We start from the raw sequence: 23,473 nt of genomic DNA on the forward strand, positions 1-23,473 counted from the left end.
ACCGGAAATAACTCAAGTAGCACTATATTCTTTGTTATTTCTGGCTGTTGCCATTCTGCTGGCCATTGAGAACAAAACCATTTTCCTGACCAGAATGCACCGCAGCCCACACTGCCGGATGCATCTGTGAAGAATTCGAGTTCTGTACTTGATATAAATTCATCCTGCCATATTGATCTACCATTATATGACTGCAAAAACTCAGCCCACACCATCAGGCCAGCCTTTAAATCCGAAGTCAGCCTAATATGAGCGTACGGGGATTTTAAACCTTTCATTGCCGAAAACCAGCGCCGCGAAAATACCCTGCCCATGGGCATAATCCTGGATTGCAAAGACTAAATTTCCTAGCAAGGCTTGCATCTCTTTCAACAATATTTTCTTTCTGCGCAATAACATGGATATTAAACGCTCAATTTTTTGTATTTTGCTATCAGGCAACCTGAATTCCATTTGAACTGTATTGATTGTGATACCAAGGAATTCCAGGCATGTACATGCACCAACCGTTTCCTCACCAGCTAGTGGAATACCAAAATGCTCGCATATAGCTGAAAAGAGAAGTAACAAGTTGGTGCAAGTATCTGAATCTTTGGGGCCCATGAAAAGAAAATCATCCAAATAATGTATGAATGAAAATCTTTTAGATATAGCATAGAAAACCCAATCTAAAAAAGTTGAGAAGCTTTCAAAATAATTACAAGACAAGGCACAACCCATGGGCAGGCAGCGATCGAAATAATAAGCATTACGAAATTGAAAACCGAGCGAATTGAAAGCGTCAGGATGAATTGGGAGTAAACGAAAGGCCGACTTGATATCGGCCTTTGCTAGAAAAGCCACTTTGCCCAAAGGGCGAAGGACTTCTAAAGCATCATCAAAAGTTGCATAACACACAGATGCTAATTCACCGGAAATTTCATCGTTTAGCGACTGACCCGTCGGGAACGATAAGTGATGGATCAATCTGTAAGTACCAGTCTCTTTTTTGGGAACTATCCCTAAAGGTGACAACCTGAAATTTAGGAATGGCGGATGTGCAAAGGGGTCGGATATTCTACCTTCTTGCAATTCTTTATCTATTTTCACCTGCACTACATCCTCCAGTGAATCTACAGACTTTAAATTATTCACCCAAATACAACCAGGGCCTTTAAACGCAGGTAACGGAAAACCCTTATTAAAACCATCAATTAGCAGTTCCGCTTTCTCCCTGTTTGGATACAGCTGCAGCCATGGCAGCATGTTTTGAAGCCTCACTGGCGTGGCCGCTTTTGAGAAAAAGTTCTTTTGAACTAGCGGTCACTGAGTTCTCCTTTTTGAAGCACTTTGCTATTGGGTGTGCACCTCCACAAAATCCGCATTCATGCCTGTATTTGCATGTACCAGGCCACTTACACTGAGAGTCATTGTACGCGTAGCAAACACCTTTCCTGTAGTTAGAGGTTGAAGGCTGGCTAGCTTGTTGTTTAAATGTAGAGACTCGTTGCGGCATCATTAATTCCAACCAAAGGCCCACATCTTTCGAGCCCCATTTAACCTGTGGATATACTGCCATCCTTTGGCGGAATGCTTCGTCGTAATGATACCATGCTAATCCGCCAAAGAATTTGTAAGCCACTAATATAGTGTCAATGTATCTAAACATATGCGGACACCTATCTGGAAATCTCTCACCAAGAACGCTTGCATAATTACAAAACGCTTGATGCCAGTTGTTAAAGGATCTTGCAACCGGTCTTCTGTGATCATCATCACTTTTATTGTCAATTTTGTCTTTTTTCAAAAATTCTTTTGATCCCGGAAGGAGGGATAACAAATCAATGTAGTCCCCATTCCATATTTTTTCCTTTATTGACATAGCCAAATGGAAGCCTAATGGTGAGAGATCACGACAGGTTCTCTTTATAAATGTTTTCGGGGACTCCTGGTTTGCTCACTGGAACAATCGTGTCTTTATGTGAGGTAGAAGCAGTATTAGCTACAGTGAGTGCAGGCTCAGAGTTAGAAGGAAGAAGAATGGGAGGGGGAAGCACAGGCGTATTCACAACATTTAAATCCCTCTGTCCCCCTACATGCACGCTCCACACTGTACCAGCATCACTTACTACAGTGCTTCCAGCACTGGGACTCTGTTGCCTCTGCAGCGCCTGTAAAAGAGCTTGGATTAATGGTGATATAGCATTATACTCACCGGCTCCTGAAGGCCGCTGCACTGAAGATCCGGAAGGCTGTCCCAGGAGTGTCATGCTGCTAGCAGGAGCTCCGGCATGAGGCGGTGACACACCGCTGGGCGCCGCGTGAGACGCTCCCAGTTGCCTAGGAAACGCCTTAGCAGCCGGCCCAGCATGCATACACCCACCCCCTCCGCCAGGCTCACCGCTATGGTCGTGAACTGCGGCCCGATCGGCTCCGGCTGCTGGAACGTGGAAGCCCGCCCCTCGGAAACTCCTCCCGATCCTCCATAGGTCGCTGCCGGGTGGGCGGGGCCGGCGCCATCTTCTCGTAGCCCGGACTGAGCTACTGCTGCTGGACTCGCTCCGCCCATTCACCAGCGCCGCGACCCGACTGGTCGCCACTCCAAAGCTCCCGCCCAGGAACGCCTCCAGAACAGCCGGACTGGCTGAATTGAATCCTGGGAACTCCTCTGACGCGCGATTGGCCTGGACCAAGCCAACCGCTTCTCCCGCGACCCGATTGGCCGCGCACACACCAGCCGGCTCCGCTGCAGAACGATTGGCTGCGCTCTCTGCCTCCGCCTCCCCCACAGCCCGAATGGCCGTGCTGGAACCCGACACTTCTCCCGCAGCCCGAATGGCCGACACCGGTCTCGCCGCTGCACCCGAACCACTCGAACCTCCTCCTTTCTTCTTCTTCTTCTTGGCGGAACGATCACCGCCGCCACTGTCGCTGGCCTTCTCGGGAGATGCGCCGCTTCTGGCCTGCTGACTCCTTGCCGGGAAACTCCGCTGGGCGGCACCGCTGGGCTCTCCTGGCGAGTAAGGGCGCTTCGCCGACTTCTTCCTCTGCGACTGCCGGCCGGATCCTCCTGTTCCTCCTCTTCTGCCGACCTCTTCCATCCGACCTCCTTGCTCCACTTCAGTCAGCCGCAGGCACCGCTCCAGGACCTCCAGACCTCCCGGCTCCTACGCTCTCGCCGCCAACTGCCTGATTACCTTCATCGTGGCCAGGTGAGCAACGTATTACAGCTCGTACTACAGCTCAAGAGCTCACCTAGTAGCCACTGAGGTGACAGGCAGCTAATTAATACATAATTCTGTATGCGCGTAATTCTTTAATGACGCAAAGTATTACGTGCATTGAAAACATCACCGCTCTTGATTATTTCCCTACCAGCCCCTAGCTAATGAACGCTCTCTACCGTATTTGCTGATAGCGCTTTTGGGGTTATGCCGATAGCGCATACAGCGTTACATCGTACACGCGTTATGAAATAGTGCTGCGCATTAGGAAATAGCACTGTTTAGTGAATTAACCCCTATGTCTTTTAAGTTATAAAACATAGAAATAATGACCCTTTGAACTTCCTGCAGTAAAACCTTATCTCAATCTGTCTCTCACTGTTTCTTGGCTGTTTAAGTGTATTCAATCCAAGTTGGGTCGAATAGCTCAGAGAAGATCTTTTGCATAGATAGCAACTGAAGTTTTTTAACTCTTCCTGTACTGGAAAACAATATGAGGCTCTCTACTTTGCTACTAATGTTCCATTCCTTAGCTGTACTACACATACAATTCATTATCCCATATGTTTATTTTCGCTTCAGGTTTGCTGTAACAAAATCACAATGCTGCTGTGGGAACACCCTCATAGGGTTACATTAGCCACAAGCTTTTTGAAATGCTGATGCTTTGAAAAGCCCTCTTGGTGTGAACTCTCCCTTCAGCTTTAACCTCCTTGCCGGTTATCCCGAGCTCAGCTCGGGGTAACCTGCCGCGGAGGATTCCTCAGACCCTGCCGGGCCGATTTGCATAATTTTTTTTTTGTTACACGCAGCTAGCACTTTGCTAGCTGCGTGTAACTTACGATCGTCGCCGCTCCGCGCCGATTCGCCGCAACCCGCCGCATCAGAGGGTGCCCCCCCCCCGAGACCCGTGCGCTGCCTGGCCAATCAGTGCCAGGCAGCATCGAGGAGTGGTTCGGGACTCCCTCTGACGTCACGACGTCGGTGACGTAATCGCGCCCGTCGCCATGGCGACGAGGGAAGCCCTCATGGAAATCCCATTCAGAACGGGATTTCCGGATGGGCATATGCGCCGGCGGTGATCAGCGCATACAGGGGGACGCCGCAGGGAGGGGGGAAGCATGTAGCTAGCGCTAGGCTAGCTACATGCTAAAAAAAAAAAATTGCAAAAAAAACACCCTCCCTGCCGTGCGCAGCAAATTTTTATAACGGCAGGGAGGTTAAATGTGTGACAGCTGGAGCTACTATACAGATTAGGTAAATGTGGTTCCTTTGTACCGAAACAAATTCATGTTTATTATTTTTATCATTCATGAAATCCTAAGGACTCTTTCACACTAGAGGCAGCGGTAGAAAAGGCCAAAACGCTGCCTTTGGCTGTTTGGAGGCATTTTGAAGGCGTTTTAACGCCAATACATGATTATTAATGAAATGAGAAACACCGCAGTCAGCCCTAAAAAAGCGCCTGGGAGCTTCAAAACGCAACGCTCAAAAACGTGGCGTTAAGTGTGAAAGGTAAAATGAAAGTCTATGGACTTTCATTTTACCATGGAGACCGCCAACTATGGCCATGGCAGTAAAACGCTGTAAAAGGCTTTTAGTGTGAAAGAGCCCTAAATACATTTTAAATCAATAAATTCAGAAATGTTTGTCATCTCCATATCCTACAGCACATTTCCTCTTCTGCATAATATCAAGAAGGGAAGTCAAATGGGCTGGATTAAGTAGGTGTTTAACCACTTCCCGACCGCCCACTACACAGGGGCGGCGGGGAAGTGGAGCCCTGCAGGACGGCCTCACCCACAGAGGCGGCGGTCCATTTAAGGGCATGGGCGGAGCGATCGCGTCATCCGTGACGCGATCCTCCGCCGGCGCCTGTCACCGCTCGCTCGCCGCAACATCCCGCCGGCTATACGGAAGCGCCGGCGGGATGTTAACCCCGCGATCGCCGCATACAAAGTGTATAATACACTTTGTAATGTTTACAAAGTGTATTATACATGCTGCCTCCTGCCCTGGTGGTCCCAGTGTCCGAGGGACCACCAGGGCAGGCTGCAGCCACCCTAGTCTGCACCCAAGCACACTGATTTCTCCCCCCCCTGCCCCAGATCGCCCACAGCACCCATCAGACCCCCCCCCTGCCCACCCCCCAGACCCCTGTTTGCACCCAATCACCCCCCTAATCACCCATCAATCACTCCCTGTCACTATCTGTCAACGCTATTTTTTTTTTATCCCCCCCCCCTGCTCCCTGCCCCCTCCTGATCACCCCCCACCCCTCAGATTCTCCCCAGACCACCCCCCCCTGTTTACTGTATGCATCTATCCCCCTGATCACCTGTCAATCACCTGTCAATCACCCGTCAATCACCCGTCAATCACCCATCAATCACCCGTCAATCACCCCCTGTCACTGCCACCCATCAATCAGCCCCTAACCTGCCCCTTGCGGGCAATCTGATCACCCCCCCACACCAATAGATCGCCCACAGATCCGACATCAGATCACCTCCCAAATCCATTGTTTACATCTATTCTCTCCTCTAAACACCCACTAATTACCCATCAATCACCCATCAATCACCCCCTATCACCACTTGTCACTTTTACCTATCAGATCAGACCCTAATCTGCCCCTTGCGGGCACCCAATCACCCGCCCACACGCTCAGATTGCCCTCTGACCCCCCCCTTATCAATTCACCAGTGCATTAATTACATCTGTTCTTCCCTGTAATAACCCACTGATCACCTGTCAATCACCTGCCAATCACCTATCACCCATTAATCACCCCCTGTCACTGCCACCCATCAATCAGCCCCTAACCTGCCCCTTGCGGGCAATCTGATCACCCACCCACACCATTAGATCGCCCGCAAACCCGCCGTCAGATTACCTCCCAAATGTATCGTTTACATCTGTTATCTTCTCTAAACACCCACTAATTACCCATCAATCACCCCCTATCACCACCTGTCACTGTTACCTATCAGATCAGACCCTAATCTGCCCCTTGCGGGCACCCAATCACCCGCCCACACGCTCAGATTGCCCTCTGACCCCCCCTTATCAATTCACCAGTGCATTAATTACATCTGTTCTTCCCTGTAATAACCCACTGATCACCTGTCAATCACCTGCCAATCACCTATCACCCATCAATCACCCCCTGTCACCCCCTGTCACTGCCACCCATCAATCAGCCCCTAACCTGCCCCTTGCGGGCAATCTGATCACCCACCCACACCATTAGATCGCCCGCAAACCCGCCGTCAGATTACCTCCCAAATGTATCGTTTACATCTGTTATCTTCTCTAAACACCCACTAATTACCCATCAATCACCCCCTATCACCACCTGTCACTGTTACCTATCAGATCAGACCCTAATCTGCCCCTTGCGGGCACCCAATCACCCGCCCACACGCTCAGATTGCCCTCAGACCCCCCCCCCCCCCTTATCAATTCGCCAGTGCATTAATTACATCTGTCCTTCCCTGTAATAACCCACTGATCACCTGTCAATCACCTGCCAATCACCTATCACCCATCAATCACCCCCTGTCACTGCCACCCAACAATCAGCCCCTAACCTGCCCCTTGCGGGCAATCTGATCACCCACCCACACCAATAGATCGCCCGCAGATCCGACATCAGATCACCACCCAAGCGCAGTGTTTCCATCTATTCTCTCCTCTAAACACCCACTAATTACCCATCAATCACCCATCAATCACTCCCTATCACCACCTGTCACTGTTACCTATCAGATCAGACCCTAATCTGCCCCTTGCGGGCACCCAATCGCCCGCCTACACGCTCAGATTGCCCTCAGACCCCCCCTTATCAATTCGCCAGTGCAATATTTACATCTGTTCTCCCCTGTAATAACCCACTGATTACCTGTCAATCACCTATCAATCACCCATCAATCACCCCCTGTCACTGCCACCCATCAATCACCCCCTGTCACTGCCACCCATCAATCACCCGCTGTCACTGCCACCCATCAATCAGCCCCTAACCTGCCCCTTGCGGGCAAACTGATCACCCACCCACACCAATAGTTTGCCCGCAGATCCGACATCAGATCACCACCCAAGCGCAGTGTTTCCATCTATTCTCTACCCTAAACACCCACTAATTACCCATCAATCACCCCCTGTCACTGCTACCTATCAGATTAGACCCCTATCTGCCCCTAGGGCACTCAATCACCCGCCCACACCCTCAGAATGCCCTCAGACCCCAGCCCTGATCACCTCGCCAGTGCATTGCTTGCATCCATTCCCCCCTCTAATCACACCTTGAGACACCCATCAATCACCTCCTGTCACCCCCTAGCACACCTACCCATCAGATCAGGCCCCAATTTGCCCCGTGTGGGCTCCTGATCACTCGGCCAAACCCTCAGACCCCCTTCCGATCACCTCCCCAGTGCATGGATTGCATCTATTTTCCCCTCTAACCACCCCCTGAGACACCCATCAATCACCTCCTGTCACCCCACTAGCACTCCTATCCATCAGATCAGGCCCAATACAACCTGTCATCTAAAAGGCCACCCTGCTTATGACCGGTTCCACAAAATTCGCCCCCTCATAGACCACCTGTCATCAAAATTTGCAGATGCTTATACCCCTGAACAGTCATTTTGAGACATTTGGTTTCCAGACTACTCACGGTTTTGGGCCTGTAAAATGCCAGGGCGGTATAGGAACCCCACAAGTGACCCCATTTTAGAAAAAAAAGACACCCCAAGGTATTATGTTAGGTGTATGACGAGTTCATAGAAGATTTAATTTTTTGTCAAAAGTTAGCGGAAATTAATTTTTATTGGTTTTTTTTCACAAAGTGTCATTTTTCACTAACTTGTGACAAAAAATAAAATCTTCTATGAACTCGCCATACACCTAACGGAATACCTTGGGGTGTCTTCTTTCTAAAATGGGGTCACTTGTGGGGTTCCTATACTGCCCTGGCATTTTAGGGGCCCTAAACCGCGAGGAGTAGTCTAGAAAACAAATGCTTCAAAATGACCTGTGAATAGGACGTTGGGCCCCTTAGCGCACCTAGGCTGCAAAAAAGTGTCACACATGTGGTACCGCCGTACTCAGGAAAAGTAGTATAATGTGTTTTGGGGTGTATTTTTACACATACCCATGCTGGGTGGGAGAAATTTCTATGTAAATGGACAATTGTGTGTAAAAAAATCAAACAATTGTCATTTACAGAGATATTTCTCCCACTTAGCATGGGTATGTGTAAAAATACACCCCAAAACGCATTATACTACTTCTCCTGAGTACAGCGGTACCACATGTGTGGCACTTTTTTACACCCTAAGTACGCTAAGGGGCCCAAAGTCCAATGAGTACCTTTAGGATTTCACAGGTCATTTTGCGACATTTGGTTTCAAGACTACTCCTCACGGTTTAGGGCCCCTAAAATGCCAGGGCAGTATAGGAACCCCACAAATGACCCCATCTCTGAAAGAAGACACCCAAAGGTATTCCGTACGGAGTATGGTGAGTTCATAGAAGATTTTATTTTTTGTCACAAGTTAGCGGAAAATGACACTTTGTGAAAAAAAACTATTAAAATCAATTTCCGCTAACTTGTGACAAAAAAATAAAAACTTCTATGAACTCACCATACTCCTAACGGAATACCTTGGGGTGTCTTCTTTCTAAAATGGGGTCATTAGTGGGGTTCCTATACTGCCCTGGCATTTTAGGGGCCCTAAACCGTGAGGAGTAGTCTTGAAACAAAAATGACCTGTGAAATCCTAAAGGTACTCATTGGACTTTGGGCCCCTTAGTGCAGTTAGGGTGCAAAAAAGTGCCACACATGTGGTATCGCCGTACTCGGGAGAAGTAGTACAATGTGTTTTGGGGTGTATTTTTACACATACCCATGCTGGGTGGGAGAAATACCTCTGTAAATGACAATCTTTTGATTTTTTTACACACAATTGTCCATTTACAGAGGTATTTCTCCCACCCAGCATGGGTATGTGTAAAAATACACCCCAAAACACATTGTACTACTTCTCCCGAGTATGGCGATACCACATGTGTGGCACTTTTTTGCACCCTAACTGCGCTAAAGGGCCCAAAGTCCAATGAGTACCTTTAGGATTTCACAGGTCATTTTGCGACATTTGGTTTCAAGACTACTCCTCACGGTTTAGGGCCCCTAAAATGCCAGGGCAGTATAGGAACCCCACAAATGACCCCATTTTAGAAAGAAGACACCCCAAGGTATTCCGTTAGGAGTATGGTGAGTTCATAGAAGATTTTATTTTTTGTCAAAAGTTAGCGGAAATTGATTTTAATTGTGTTTTTTCACAAAGTGTCATTTTCCGCTAACTTGTGACAAAAAATAAAATCTTCTATGAACTCGCCATACTACTAACGGAATACCTTGGGGTGTCTTCTTTCTAAAATAGGGTCATTTGTGGGGTTCCTATACTGCCCTGGCATTTTAGGGGCCCTAAACCGTGAGGAGTAGTCTTGAAACGAAATTTCTCAAAATGACCTGTGAAATCCTAAAGGTACTCATTGGACTTTGGGCCCTTTAGCGCAGTTAGGGTGCAAAAAAGTGCCACACATGTGGTATCGCCGTACTCAGGAGAAGTAGTATAATGTGTTTTGTGGTGTATTTTTACACATACCCATGCTGAGTGGGAGAAATATCTCTGTAAATGGACAATTGTGTGTAAAAAAAATTAACAAATTGTCATTTACAGAGATATTTCTCCCACCCAGCATGGGTATGTGTAAAAATACACCCCAAAACACATTATACTACTTCTCCTGAGTACGGCAATACCACATGTGTGGCACTTTTTTGCAGCCTAACTGCGCTAAGGGGTCCAAAGTCCAATGAGCACCTTTAGGCTTTACAGGGGTGCTTACAATTTAGCACCCCCCAAAATGTCAGGACAGTAAACACACCCCACAAATGATCCCATTTTGGAAAGTAGACCCTTCAAGGTATTCAGAGAGGGGCATGGTGAGTCCGTGGCAGATTTCATTTTTTTTTGTCGCAAGTTAGAAGAAATGGAAACTTTTTTTTTTTTTTTTTTTCCTCACAAAGTGTCATTTTCCGCTTACTTGTGACAAAAAATAATATCTTCTATGAACTCACTATGCCTCTCAGTGAATACTTTGGGATGTCTTCTTTCCAAAATGGGGTCATTTGGGGGGTATTTATACTATCCTGGAATTCTAGCCCCTCATGAAACATGACAGGGGGTCAGAAAAGTCAGAGATGCTTGAAAATGGGAAAATTCACTTTTGGCACCATAGTTTGTAAACGCTATAACTTTTACCCAAACCAATAAATATAGGCTGAATAGGTTTTTTTTTATCAAAAACATGTTTGTCCACATTTTTCGCGCTGCATGTATACAGAAATTTTACTTTATTTGAAAACTGTCAGCACAGAAAGTTAAAAAAATCATTTTTTTGCCAAAATTCATGTCTTTTTGGATGAATATAATAAAAAGTAAAAATCGCAGGAGCAATCAAATAGCATCAAAAGAAAGCTTTATTAGTGACAAGAAAAGGAGCCAAAATTCATTTAGGTGGTAGGTTGTATGAGCGAGCAATAAACCGTGAAAGCTGCAGTGGTCTGAATGGAAAAAAAGTGGCCGGTCCTTAAGGGGGGTAAAGCCCTAGGTCCTCAAGTGGTTAAAGAAGAACTTCAACCTAAACAAACATACTTTCATTAAGTTACATTAGTTATGTTAATTACAATAGATAGGTAATATAATCTCTTACCCACCTTGTTTTAAAACAACGGGCAAATGTTTGATTTCATGATGGCAGCCATCTTTTTGGTTGAAAGGAGGTGACAGGGAGCATGAGACACAGTTCCAACTGTCCTGTGTGCTGATCACTCCTCCCAGTTGCTAGGCAACGTGAATAACAACATAGGAAATCCCATCATGCTTTGCACACCATCAGGGAAAAAAAGCCCGGGCAGTTTTCTTTGATGGGTGGAGCTTAGCTAAAAATGCAGCTAAAATGATGCTGTGGTAAGAAAAACAAAGTTCTGATGCTGTGAAACTGTTAAAGAAGCACCAAGCCTTTTCAGTTCTGCTGAGTAGATTTTTAGTCCGGAGGTTCACTTTAAGCTGGTTTGGAGGTTTCTTTCCTGTGACTCTTCTGTACAATTCACTTATTTGTCCAAAATAGATTACTCACCACTAACAGTATTGCAGATAATAACCACATTTATTGCAAGTAATAACCACATTTATTCAAACCTCTGCTAATATGTATGGGGCCTTGCATGGCTCCTTTTATCAAGATGAGCTGATATGAAATGCAATAACAACAAAATGTAAACTGTGGCAGTAAAATTCTTACATTCACTCCCTTTGTGCCCAGTCCCATCCTTGCCCATAATAAATACATAACTCCTACAAATATACTGGCACGCTTATATCAAAATCCTGCCATAAACATTTACAGTCTGTGCCATATGCACATAGGTGATTGCATAACTGCAGCTAACCAATGAACTTGCAGTCCCCTGCATCCTTTATCTCCCTGTCTGTAGACCTCCATGTGAACTGTGATCAGTATGTCCATGTTTGATTGCACATGTGCTTCACTAGTCTCACCAGGCCATTGCCATGGCCACACATACTGCATAGAATGCACCAGTCAACAATTCTAGGGGAATTTATGGCCAATCAACTGGGTTCTACACTTTGTACAATGGCCAGTGAGTTAGAGCAAACTAAAACCTCCGAGTGAGAGTCTCTGGTTCATGGAAGCCACCCCCATCAGCATTGAAATCAGTGGGAATGGCTATGGGCACTAACAAAAGAAGGAATCAGCCAATTATCAGTTCTGTGTGCTGTTTGGCCACCCAAAGTCACCACAGTTACCATCGCTTTCACTACTGAATACCAGAGGCTCTACTATCGATGCCTATAGTACAATGGGATTGGCGTTAGCGGACCACACCCCAGGATCACCAGTAAGCACAGATGTAAGGCTGGAAGAACATAGCCTGGCTTACAATCCCAATTCCAGCTGACGCACAGAAATATTAGGGTCAGAATTCAGCATCAGCAGCATGGATTTTCGCAGGAATATTAAGAAAAAAATTGAAATAAATCATTATTTCTTAGTTTTTGGCCATAATAGCTTTAAAATGAAACATGCTACCATAAATAAAACCTATGTATTTTATTTGCCCATTTGTCTCGGTTATCACACCATTTAAATGTTGTCCCTATCACAATGTATGGCACCAACATTTTATTTGAAAATAAAGGTGCATTTTTTCAGTTTTGCGTCCATCACTATTTAAAAGCTTATAATTAAAAAAATGTAGTTGTAATTTTTTTTTTCCATAAAAAAAAGTTTGGAGCGTAATTTTTCGTGTGGGAAATAAACAGTTAATTTTAAACCTAATAAAATGTGTTTTATGTATTGAAAAATGTATGTAAATGTAGTTTTACTATTTGGCCACAAGATGGCCACATTGAGGTTTTTTTGTTTTTTTTGGTCTTTCTCGCTTCCAGGAAGCGAGAAGAGGGCGGGAAACTTTGTTTTTTTTTTTCAGAAAGACAGCGGCCCCTGATAATAGGGCGTCTGTTTTTCTGCAGGGGGCATGGATCGATGAACAGGAAACATGTTCCCATTCAATGATCGCCGGCACGGGGGTGCGCCCGCGAGCGCATCATCTATGCAGCAGCCGCCCAGACGTGAGGATCCCGTCCAGGCAGCATAAATGGTTAAGCAATCCCTATTTTTTAAACCTTGCATTGATTTTGCAGCATAGTTCTACATTCTTGGCTATCAGTTTGTGTTTTTGTACTTTACCGTAGTGGATCTGCTGTTTTAACTCTCAGTTTTTGGTGTGATAAGTGCATGAGTGCGTGTAGTACTTTTTATTGTTCTGTGTGCTGACTTCTTGGGTACTCGGCTGGGGAACTTGGATCTCCACCCATTCTCTACAGCAACACTTAACATCTTGTCCCTAGGGATTCTGTCAAGGCTTTTGCAGGTGCTGTGAGCTTCACTTTGGGAAACATCTGCGTAGATGTGCCTCAATGGATTCCATTAATTTGACTCGATTCCGCCCACCAGGAAATGTGGATTATTGCGTGATCTTGTTCTGCCTTTATAGGATAAGCCAGATATACATACTGACCCTTAAATATTAACATATGCACTTAATAACATTTTTTACGTTCTCCAAGTTTATGTTAGGGGTCCAGAAATATGAGATGATGGGCACAGCTGACAGAATTATTATTTATTTTTTGTATTTATAAAGCGCCAATAAATTATGCAGCGCTGTACATTAATTTAGGTTACAGACAATATTTAGGGGTGACATACAGCAATATGACAATACAGGAATACAAGAAAGACCAGATCACGCAGCACAGTATGAGTACAAGGTAATGCTTAGTCACTGGAGGGGAGCATGAAGATTAGGCAAGTTAGGTTCACTCAGATGCATAGCATGGGTGCACAGTAATGGAGGTGCATGATCAGGTAGGACACAAAAGGAGGAGGATCCTGCCCAAAGGCTTACAATCTAAAGGGAGGCTTACAATCTAAAGGGAATAAAGAATACAGCTGAGAGAATAGTAAATTGGCATTTAAAGGAGTTCTGGGGAGCGCTGCAATAAACAAAACTGGACACTTAACCTGGAGCTTCTATCAGTCCCTTGTAGCTGTAATGTCCCACGCTGTCCTCCTCCGATCACCCTTTCCCCGCCGGCACCAGTCAATTATTCGTCTAAGACGAATAGTGTGCACTCCCGCTTGCGTCTCTGGGATCTTACTGAGCAGGCACAGTATTAGGTTTTCTTGTACTGCGCCTGCGCAGTAAGCTCCCGGAGACGCGAGCGGGAGCGCGTGCAGCTGCAGACGCGTGACACACTAAATTAAACCGGGACCGGCGGCGGGAAACGAGTGATCGGAGGAGGATGGCGCGGGACATTATAGCTACAAGGGACTGATAGAAGCCCCAGGTAAGTGTCAGTTTTGTGTTTATTGCAGCCCTCCACAGAACCCCTTTAAAGCAAACATGAACTGAAAATTAAAAGTCAAAATAACTATACACAGGCCATACTTACCTCTTGTGTAGTCTACTCCAAAATCTCTTTCTCCTCTCCTGCGTCCTGTTTGTCCACTGTGATCAAAAGAATTCTTTGTCCTCCATTTTGAAATGGCCATTACCCCATAACAGCTTCCTGGTCAGCACACTGTTAAACTGTAATATCGCCCACTCGAGCCATAGAGAAACATGGACATTACCTTGCTTATCAGTTGTTATTTCAGTTATAACTGACAGCAGCTGATATATAACTGACAGCAACTGATATATTTCAGTTCTAACAAAATGTTGTCAGAACTGGAAGGAATCATTGTTAGAAGAAAATGGTGAGCTCCTGAGGGGAACTGACAGCAAGGTAAGTATGTAATATTAACCACTTAAGCTCTCAGTCGTTTTCACTTTATGCATCCGAGCAATGTTCATCTCCCATTCATTAGCCTATAACTTTATCACTACTTATCACAAGGAACTGATCTATATCTTGTTTTTTCCGCCACCAATTAGGCTTTCTTTGGGTGGTACGTTTTGCTAAGAGCTACCTTACTGTAAATGCATTTTAACAGTAAGAATAAGAAAAAAAATGAAAAAATGTATTATTTGTCAGTTTTCGCCCATTATAGTTTTAAAATAATACATGCCTCCATAATTAAAACCCACGTATTGTATTTGCCGATTTGTCACGGTTATTTCACTGTTTAAATTATGTCCCTATCACAATGTATCGCGACAATATTTTATTTGGAAATAAAAAAGCATTTTTTCCGTTTTGCATCCATCACTATTTACAAGCTTATAAAAAAAAAAAAGAGAGAGAAATATTTCATCTTTACATAGATATTTAAAAAGTTTAGACCCTTAGGTAAATATTTATGTGTTTTTTTTTTTTTTTTTATAGTAATGTTTTTTTTTTTTTTTTTTATTAAACATTTTATTTGGGCATTTTTGGGAGGGTGGGATATAAATAGTGTTTTATTTGGGGAAATATTTGTGTGTTGTAATGTTTTTTTACTTTTAGATGTAGTTTTACTTTTTGGCTACAAGATGGCAATCTTGAGTTTGTTTACATGACGTCACTCTAAGCGTACAGCTTAGAGGGACATAGCTTCAGAAAAAGTGTAGCTAACGAGAGAAGCTGTCGCTTTTTCAGTGGGGGAGAGGAATCAGTGATCGGGCACCATAGCCCGATACATTGATTCCTGGGCTAACGAATCCGCGGCCGGGAGTGCGCGTGCACGCGCTCAATCGGCCGCGGGAGCGCGCATGTCCTCCTTGACGTTTTTATACGTCAAGGAGGACAAAGTGGTTAACTACTTAACAACCGCGTCACGCCGATCGGCGTGACGGCGTAGCAACCCCAGGATCGCCTAACACCGATTGGTGTCAGGTCCTGGAGCTGCAGTTTCCCAGGGAATGCATGCGCGATCGTTCCCTGCCAGTTCACGAAGCGGAGCTCCATGATTAGCCTGCTAGCTGCCGATCGCGGCTAGCAGGCTGTTTGTAAATGAAAGGGGAAAGCAATCCCCTTTGTTTACATCCGTACAGCGCTGCGGTCTCCAGCAGCGCTGTACGAGATCAGCCATCGGAGATCGGCCTCTGATTGGCTCGGGATCGCCACGCTCTTATAGGATGATGCCTATGAGAGGCGGAACAGGACAGATCGTCGTCCTGTTCCATACAGAACACAGAGGGGAGGAGGGAGGGAGGAAAAAAACAGCCTCATACAGGCTGAATAAAGAAAAAAAACAACTGCCACAGCGATCGGACATCTCCGGCGGCATGTCCTCTTAGGGACAAAACAAGGAGGTGAGTCAGATCGATGGGCTCCATAGCTGGGCTTTGCAGGAGGCTGAACAAACTGCATAGCCCAGCTGAGCAAAAAACAGCCTGATCGTTAGGAGGGGGGGGGGGGGGGGGGGTAAGCCTAGGGACCTTAAGTGGTTAATTTGCAGGTAGATCAGGTGTTTATTTTAAATTATTTTACTCTGTTCAGGTTCACTTTAGGTTAATCTGGCTTTTCTGCTATTGTCTCCACCCTAGACCTCTTTCAAACGGCCGTAGTTGAAATCTTCACCCTGTTTATGTCCGCCTATCCCTGTCTGGGTGTAGATTTCAACTTCTGCGCTTGCACGCACCTATCTGTATTGACAATTCCAGGCATGTGCCTAGCAATTTTCAATTTATGCCTAGCAATTTTTGTAGTGCTTTTGTGTTGCGATTTTATAATTTTTCTACGCTTTGACCTGGAAAAGATCAGCTTTTGTAAAAAAAAACAAGGAAAATCACTATGTTATAGCGATTTTTTTAAAGCGATTCTCCACTTTCCCTATCCTTTACATTGAGGTGTAATTGCTTCAATGATTCTGCAGGACCCAGGTTTGCTTTTGAGAATTATTTGTCCAGGAAAGTGGGAGTTTTTGGGCTGCCTATACTCCATTTAAAATACTGTTGTCATCTTTTACTGTACTGACAGTAAGAAAACATAGCTGGCTGCAAATTAAAATGGAAAGATGTTTGACAGGCAACTGTTTATAAAGCAAAAGATTTTAAGATCTATCCATAAGAGGGTTTGAGTCAATTTGCTGCTTTTTCACACGTGTGTTTTGGAAACACAGCTGCAAGATTGTAGTAATGGTGTTGGTGTAATTCTTAAGTGTTTTTACATTGAATATAATTCTCTTTCCCAGAGATTAGTGGTAAGAAAGCTACAGCTGCTAGAATCTGCATTATTTCCTCTTGTTTAGTATAAAGCCTGTGTTTTACAATTTCACTTTGGCCAGTGTCAGCTCCTTAGGCTAAAAAGATAAACAGAAGCAGCTGAACCCTGCTGACTGTTTGATGCAGAGAAATGGGCCAAGCACACAAACAGCCAACAAATGAGGGGTTCTTCCTAAACTTACTGGTTACACTGGTTACCTCAGCTAGCATCAGGCAGACAGGCTGGAATCAGTCCATCATTTCAGCTTCAGAGAAACTAATAAACAGTCCAGTTCCATGGATGATCCCAGAGTTTTACTGCTTTTTCTCCAAGCCACACAACCAAGATAATGGCCACATCACTGCACACACCTCTCCTGCATTCTTGCTGCACAACCTGACAATATGGACAGTTCATCCAATGACAGACCTTACATAACTCTACATCATTACGGACAACAAGTAGCAGTCAGGTCACTAACAAACAACTAAAGATAAACAGAATGAAGAAATACCCCCTCTGACAGTAATGCAACATAATTTTGGCACCTTCAACTCTTTGCTTAAGCCCCCCCCCCCCCCCACCACCACCTTCCGTTTCCTCCCTCTCTGTCACAGATTAGCCACCCACTTCACCGACAAAATAGTCTCCATCTGTCAGGAAATATCCAATCTTCACCTCCCACCCGCTCACAACCAACTCCTCCTACACCCTATCCTCCCCTCACCTCCTTCACTCCTACTACCATTGAGGAAGTCAAACACTTACTGCAGACTTCCCATACCACTACCTCCGCCCCTTGACCCTATCCCTTCTGATCTACTTCAGCCTCACTTCACGGATTTGGCCCCAGTCCTCACTACCCTGTTTAACCTCTCCCTATCCACAGGCACCTTCCCCTCAGACTTCAAGCAGGCCACAGTACTGCCCCTGCTCAAGAAACCCTCCCTCGACCCCTCGCTACCCTCCAACTACCGCCCGATCTCCCTTCTCCCCTTCGCCTCAAAACTCCTTGAGCGTCTGGTTCACAAACGCCTGACCCAGTACCTCAATGCCAACTCACTACTAGACCAACTACAATCTGGATTTCGGCCTGCCCACTCAAACGAAACGGCTCTCACTTAGCTAAAGCTGAAGGTAAATACTCCATTCTCCTCCTCCTTGACCTTTCAGCAGCTTTTGATACAGTAGATCATCCCCTACTCCTCCAGTCCCTTCAGTCCATGGGCATTCACGATCTCGCCCTGACCTGGCTTTCATCCTACCTCTCCAACCGCTCCTTCACGACCTCCTTCAATGAGTCCTCGTCCACCCCCAACCACCTCTCAGTGGGAGTCCCCCAAGGCTCGGTCCTAGGCCCCCTACTGTTCTCCCTATACACATCCTCCATTGGCAAGGTTATCTCCTCCATGGGTTTTAACTATCATCTGTATGCAGATGACACCCAAATCTACCTCCACACCCCTGACATATCCACCACTACCATGGACAAGATCTCCTCCTGCCTATCTGCCATTTCCTCCTGGATGTCCGCTAGGTTCCTGAAACTAAATCTAGACAAAACAGAATTTATGATCTTCCCACCCCGGTCATCCCTGGACCTTCCAGATGTGCAGGTCACTGTTAACCACACTACCATTCGCCCTACCTCTCAGGCCCGCTGTCTGGGTGTCACCCTGGACTCGGCACTCTCCTTCACTCCTTCACTCCCCACATCCAAAACCTCACAAAGTCCTGCAACTTCCACCTTCGTAACATCTGTAAGATTCGCCCTTTCCTGACCTCTGCCACCACCAAACTTCTCATCCATGCCCTCATAATTTCCCGCCTCGACTACTGCAATGCCCTTCTGTCTGGTCTCCCTATGACCCGAATAGCCCCACTGCAGTCCATCATGAATGTGGCATCCAGAATTATCCACTCCTCCCATCGCTCCACCAGGACTGCTCCCTTCCATGAATCCCTCCACAAGATATTGTGTCTGACCTACAAATCCGTCCACAAAACCTGTCCAACCTACATTTCTGATCTTACTCAGAGATACACACCAAGCCGCTCACTCCGCTCCTCCATTGAACTTCGCCTGACCGTCCCCTGCATCACCCAGTCCCATGCACACCTCCAGGACTTCTCAAGAGTCACTATAGGACTCCCTACCTCCACCCATTAGGGCAGCCCCCTCCTTCAACACCTTCAAGAAGGCCCTCAAAACCTCACCTTTTCATTCTGGCCTACCACCCCTCACAATTGCTCTAAACCCACAGCTGAACTCTGGTCCCCTACCTCTCGTGTCCCTACCTCTCCCTCTAGACTGCTGAACCTTTGCCTTCTCCCCACCCTTCCTTCGATGTCTCCTTAGGGTTAACAGATGATTGCCAGGTGCAACTGAAGGCGCTGTAGTATGGCAGCCTCGGCTCTTGGTTTTCGGACTTCCCCCCTTCCTTACTCTCACCACCCATCCCCCCTCCCCCCTCCCCCTCCTTCCAGAACCTGGAAACCATTTCCTGGTACAACTCCTTTGTAATTGGTGAAATAAATGATTCTGATTTTGAAAGTGTTTCTGATGCTGAAACCAGGAAAATGACTGTAACTGTGGGTATCCTGGATAATTTGCTGCAATTTGCTTCTTTAATGCAAACAGCAAGTGACTGCATGACTAATGGATGTCCAGACAGTTTGGTTGGAAGGCCACCTGCTGGTGCACAGTGGAAGTACCACAGTCCAGGTGCTTAAAGTGATCCCTAGCTGAAGCTTGGGATCAAAATCTGAATCATACCTTAAGAGAAGGCACTTTATCAAGGCTTCCCTTGCTTATCTAAAGCCTCCTCATTTCTGAGTGCAGCCTCCCTCCACATCAGGGCCACGCAGCTCTTCTTCATGAAGTGGAGCTGCGCAGTAAGGCAGAGCCCACGGCTCTGGCTTACTGAGCATGCACGGGTGGGCTGGGTCAACTATTGCGCGGCCACGCTGGAGGAAGAAGAGTCGCGCGACCCTGATAGGATTAGCGACAATGCATTGTCACTAATCTTCTGGAGGACCGTGCTCAGCGACGGAGGACAACACAGCAGGGAGGAAAGCCTCAATAGGATCCTGAGGCTTTCCTCTCTTTAGGTAATGCACAGTAAGTCGGCAGCTGTAACACGCATGCGCACAATGCATCCACGCCCTATTACAACTGCCCTTTAGCTATACAGATAGTGCCACCAGCAGGTGCAGCAATGTGACGCCGTATTCCTGAGGGCTGGGACCCACTAGGAATTGCAAATCCCAATCCCAAACGTGTTTCATCCACATTCCTGCAAATGAAATTGCTCCAAAAATTCTTCAGGCTGATCACTAATCGGCAAGCACTGATTGCAAGCGTTGTCGATTAGCTTAGTGGAAATTCACCCTCATAGGGTTCCACTGCTGTAGCGCTTTGCCAGCAATTGGCAAGTACACAAAAAGCTCTCCTAGTGGGCCCCAGCCCTAACAGACTGGCTTATGATGATCAATCAAGCGATCATCTTCTACTTCCTGTTTTGATCTAAGCAGGCTGGATAATTACAAGAAAGTTGTCTGCTGCTTCTTTTGTGGGTAAAAGATGTATTACAATGTGAGTGTAGTTTCAGAATAAACATCAAGGACAGATCAGTGAAACTTTGATGTGGAGTTGTTTAGCAAAGTTGCGTTAGGTAGAGGATCACATTTTCAATTATACATCTATGCTCCACAGAAGTGTATTGGAAGATGTGGTAAGACATGGATTGGTAAACGTGTATCAACCACAGTGAAGCATGGAGGCAGAGTATTTGTGATGTGTGGGAAGCCTTTTCAGAAGCTGGTACTGGTGATCTTGGTTGGACAGTGCTAAAAGTCTGCAGTGGAATATTGCAGAAAGGCTTACCTCCAACAACTGACAAAACCCATCAGTTTAATGTCTTGGTCTGGTTAGATTTAAACCCTTTAGTGAATAACTGGTCTCATTATTTTAATCAGTCTTACAGAGTACCCAGTTTATTCATGGTGAATCAGAAACATTAGGATTTTGAGTAAAAGAGATGGGAACCATGGTGGCTGGGGGATAGCAGTCTCACCTTGCAGCCAGGGCACTATCTGCACAGAGTTTGTATGTTCTCCCCATGTTTGCGTGGGTTTCCTCCAGACACTCAGATTTCATCTCACATCCCAAAAACATACAGATAAATTAATTGGATTCCCCCTAAAATTGGCCCTAGACTACAATTAGTATATGGACATATGATGATAGGGATTCGATTAGATTGTGAGCTCCTCTGAGGGACAGCTAGTGACATTACTACATATACTCTGTAAAGCGCTGCAGAAGATGTCGGCATAATACTAAATGATCATCTAAAACCTGCATACTAAAAAGCAGTGCTTAATATATTTGAAATTGCATTGAATGCCAATGCCATTGTTTCTGTTGCAGGTGAATTACAGGGTAACACCAGTTGCTAAGGTTCAATGTCAAAGTTCATGTCCAATATTAACGTTCAAGTTAAACTGGCATCATATTCGGTGATCTCTACTTGCAGAGGTTTTGGTCACTCATGGGTGTCCCATAGTATTTTCCTTACAGGAAATATCTATATAAAAACAAACACCACACTGCCATTGGAAAACAGCATGTGGTGACAAAAGTAAATCACCTATGCCATCGTTCGCAGACTTTAGTGTGAAGATAGCCTTAATAATCGCTCTCAGTTTATGATTACTACTAGCCTGACTTGTCAAAACAGCTCAGGAGTCAGAACCCCCTCCAAAGTACTATATCTAAGAGAATATGACACTTTGTAAACATTTATCTTACATAAAATGCAATTTCCACACTAAAGGTGGCCACTAACGGTCAAATTTCTAGCGAAAAATCGTTCGAGCGATCAGAAATTCTGATCGGACGAAAAATCGTTCACTACACCATCAACTAACCAATCATTGCTTCCTATCTATCACGACTGCCAAGAAAATCCAAATTTTCGTTTCGACGAAAATTCATTCGGGCGACATTTTTTTCACTCATTCATAATCGATTGTGTCCACCAATGGTGATTATTTACAACCAATCCGATCAGAATTTCTGATCGCTCGAACGATTTTTCGCTAGATATTGGACCGTTAGTGGCCAGCTTTAGAAGATAAGAATTTTACAGATTTATGGAAGCACATGCTTTCCTGTAAGTCCCAATGGTCAATATGGCCAAAATACAATTCCCTATATCCTCTTCTGGAAATTCAATGCAATAACGGTAAATGTAAAACAGACCAGATAAGTGTGGGTCAGGGGCGGACTGACCATTAGGGCACTCGGGCAAGGACCGAGGGCCCGTGGTCAGGGGGGGCCCGCCACCCGCCAGAGAAGCCTGACCAGGAGGGGAGACAGCCAGTGAAGGAGGGCAATGGGCATAGCAGCGGAGAAGGGGAGAAGTTCCCCCCCCCCTTCTCTCACCTTGGGGCCCCCCTTCCTGGCTGTCCCCTCCGTAATCTGTAATGTGTCGGACAGCTGGAAGCGGCTGACAGCGGGCGGAGACGCTGTTCAGCCACCGGAGGGATCGCTGATCTGTGTGCAGCTAGTGTGGGCTTGAGAAGCCCAGAATAGCTGCACACAGATCAGCGATACCTCCGGTGGCTGAACAGCGGTAAGTCTCCGCCTGCTGTCAGCCGCTTCCAGCTGTCCGACACATTACAGATTACGGAGGGGACAGCCAGGAAGGGGGGCCCCAAGGTGAGAGAAGGGGGGGGAACTCCCCCCCTTCTCCGCTGCTATGCCCATCGCCCTCCTTCACTGGCTGTCTCCCCTCCTGGAGACACCTACAAGCCTGGCTGCTTATACTGGGGGCACTTATAGACCTAGCTACATATACTGAGGGCACCTATAGACCTGGCTATACTGGGGAGACCTATACACCTGGCTGCATATACTGGGGAGACCTATACACCTGGCTGCATATACTGGGGGCACTTATACACCTGACTACATATACTGGGGGCACTTATAGACCTAGCTACATATACTGGGGACACCTATACACCTGGCTGCATATACTGGGGAGACCTATACACCTGGCTATACTGGGGAGACCTATACACCTGGCTACATATACTGGGGGCACTTACAGACCTGGCTATACTGGGGAGACCTATACACCTGGCTGCATATACTGGGGAGACCTATACACCTGGCTGCATATACTGGGGGCACTTACAGACCTGGCTATACTGGGGAGACCTATACACCTGGCTGCATATACTAGGGAGACCTATACACCTGGCTGCATATACTGAGGGCACTTATACACCTGACTACATATACTGGGGGCACTTATAGACCTAGCTACATATACTGGGGGCACCTATAAACCTGGCTATACTGGGGACACCTATACACCTGGCTGCATATACTGGGGAGACCTATACACCTGGCTATACTGGGGAGACCTAAACACCTGGCTATACTGGGGAGACCTATACACCTGG

The sequence above is a fragment of the Hyperolius riggenbachi genome, chromosome 7, assembly GCF_040937935.1.
Source record: "Hyperolius riggenbachi isolate aHypRig1 chromosome 7, aHypRig1.pri, whole genome shotgun sequence".
Classification (NCBI taxonomy): Eukaryota; Metazoa; Chordata; class Amphibia; order Anura; family Hyperoliidae; genus Hyperolius; species Hyperolius riggenbachi.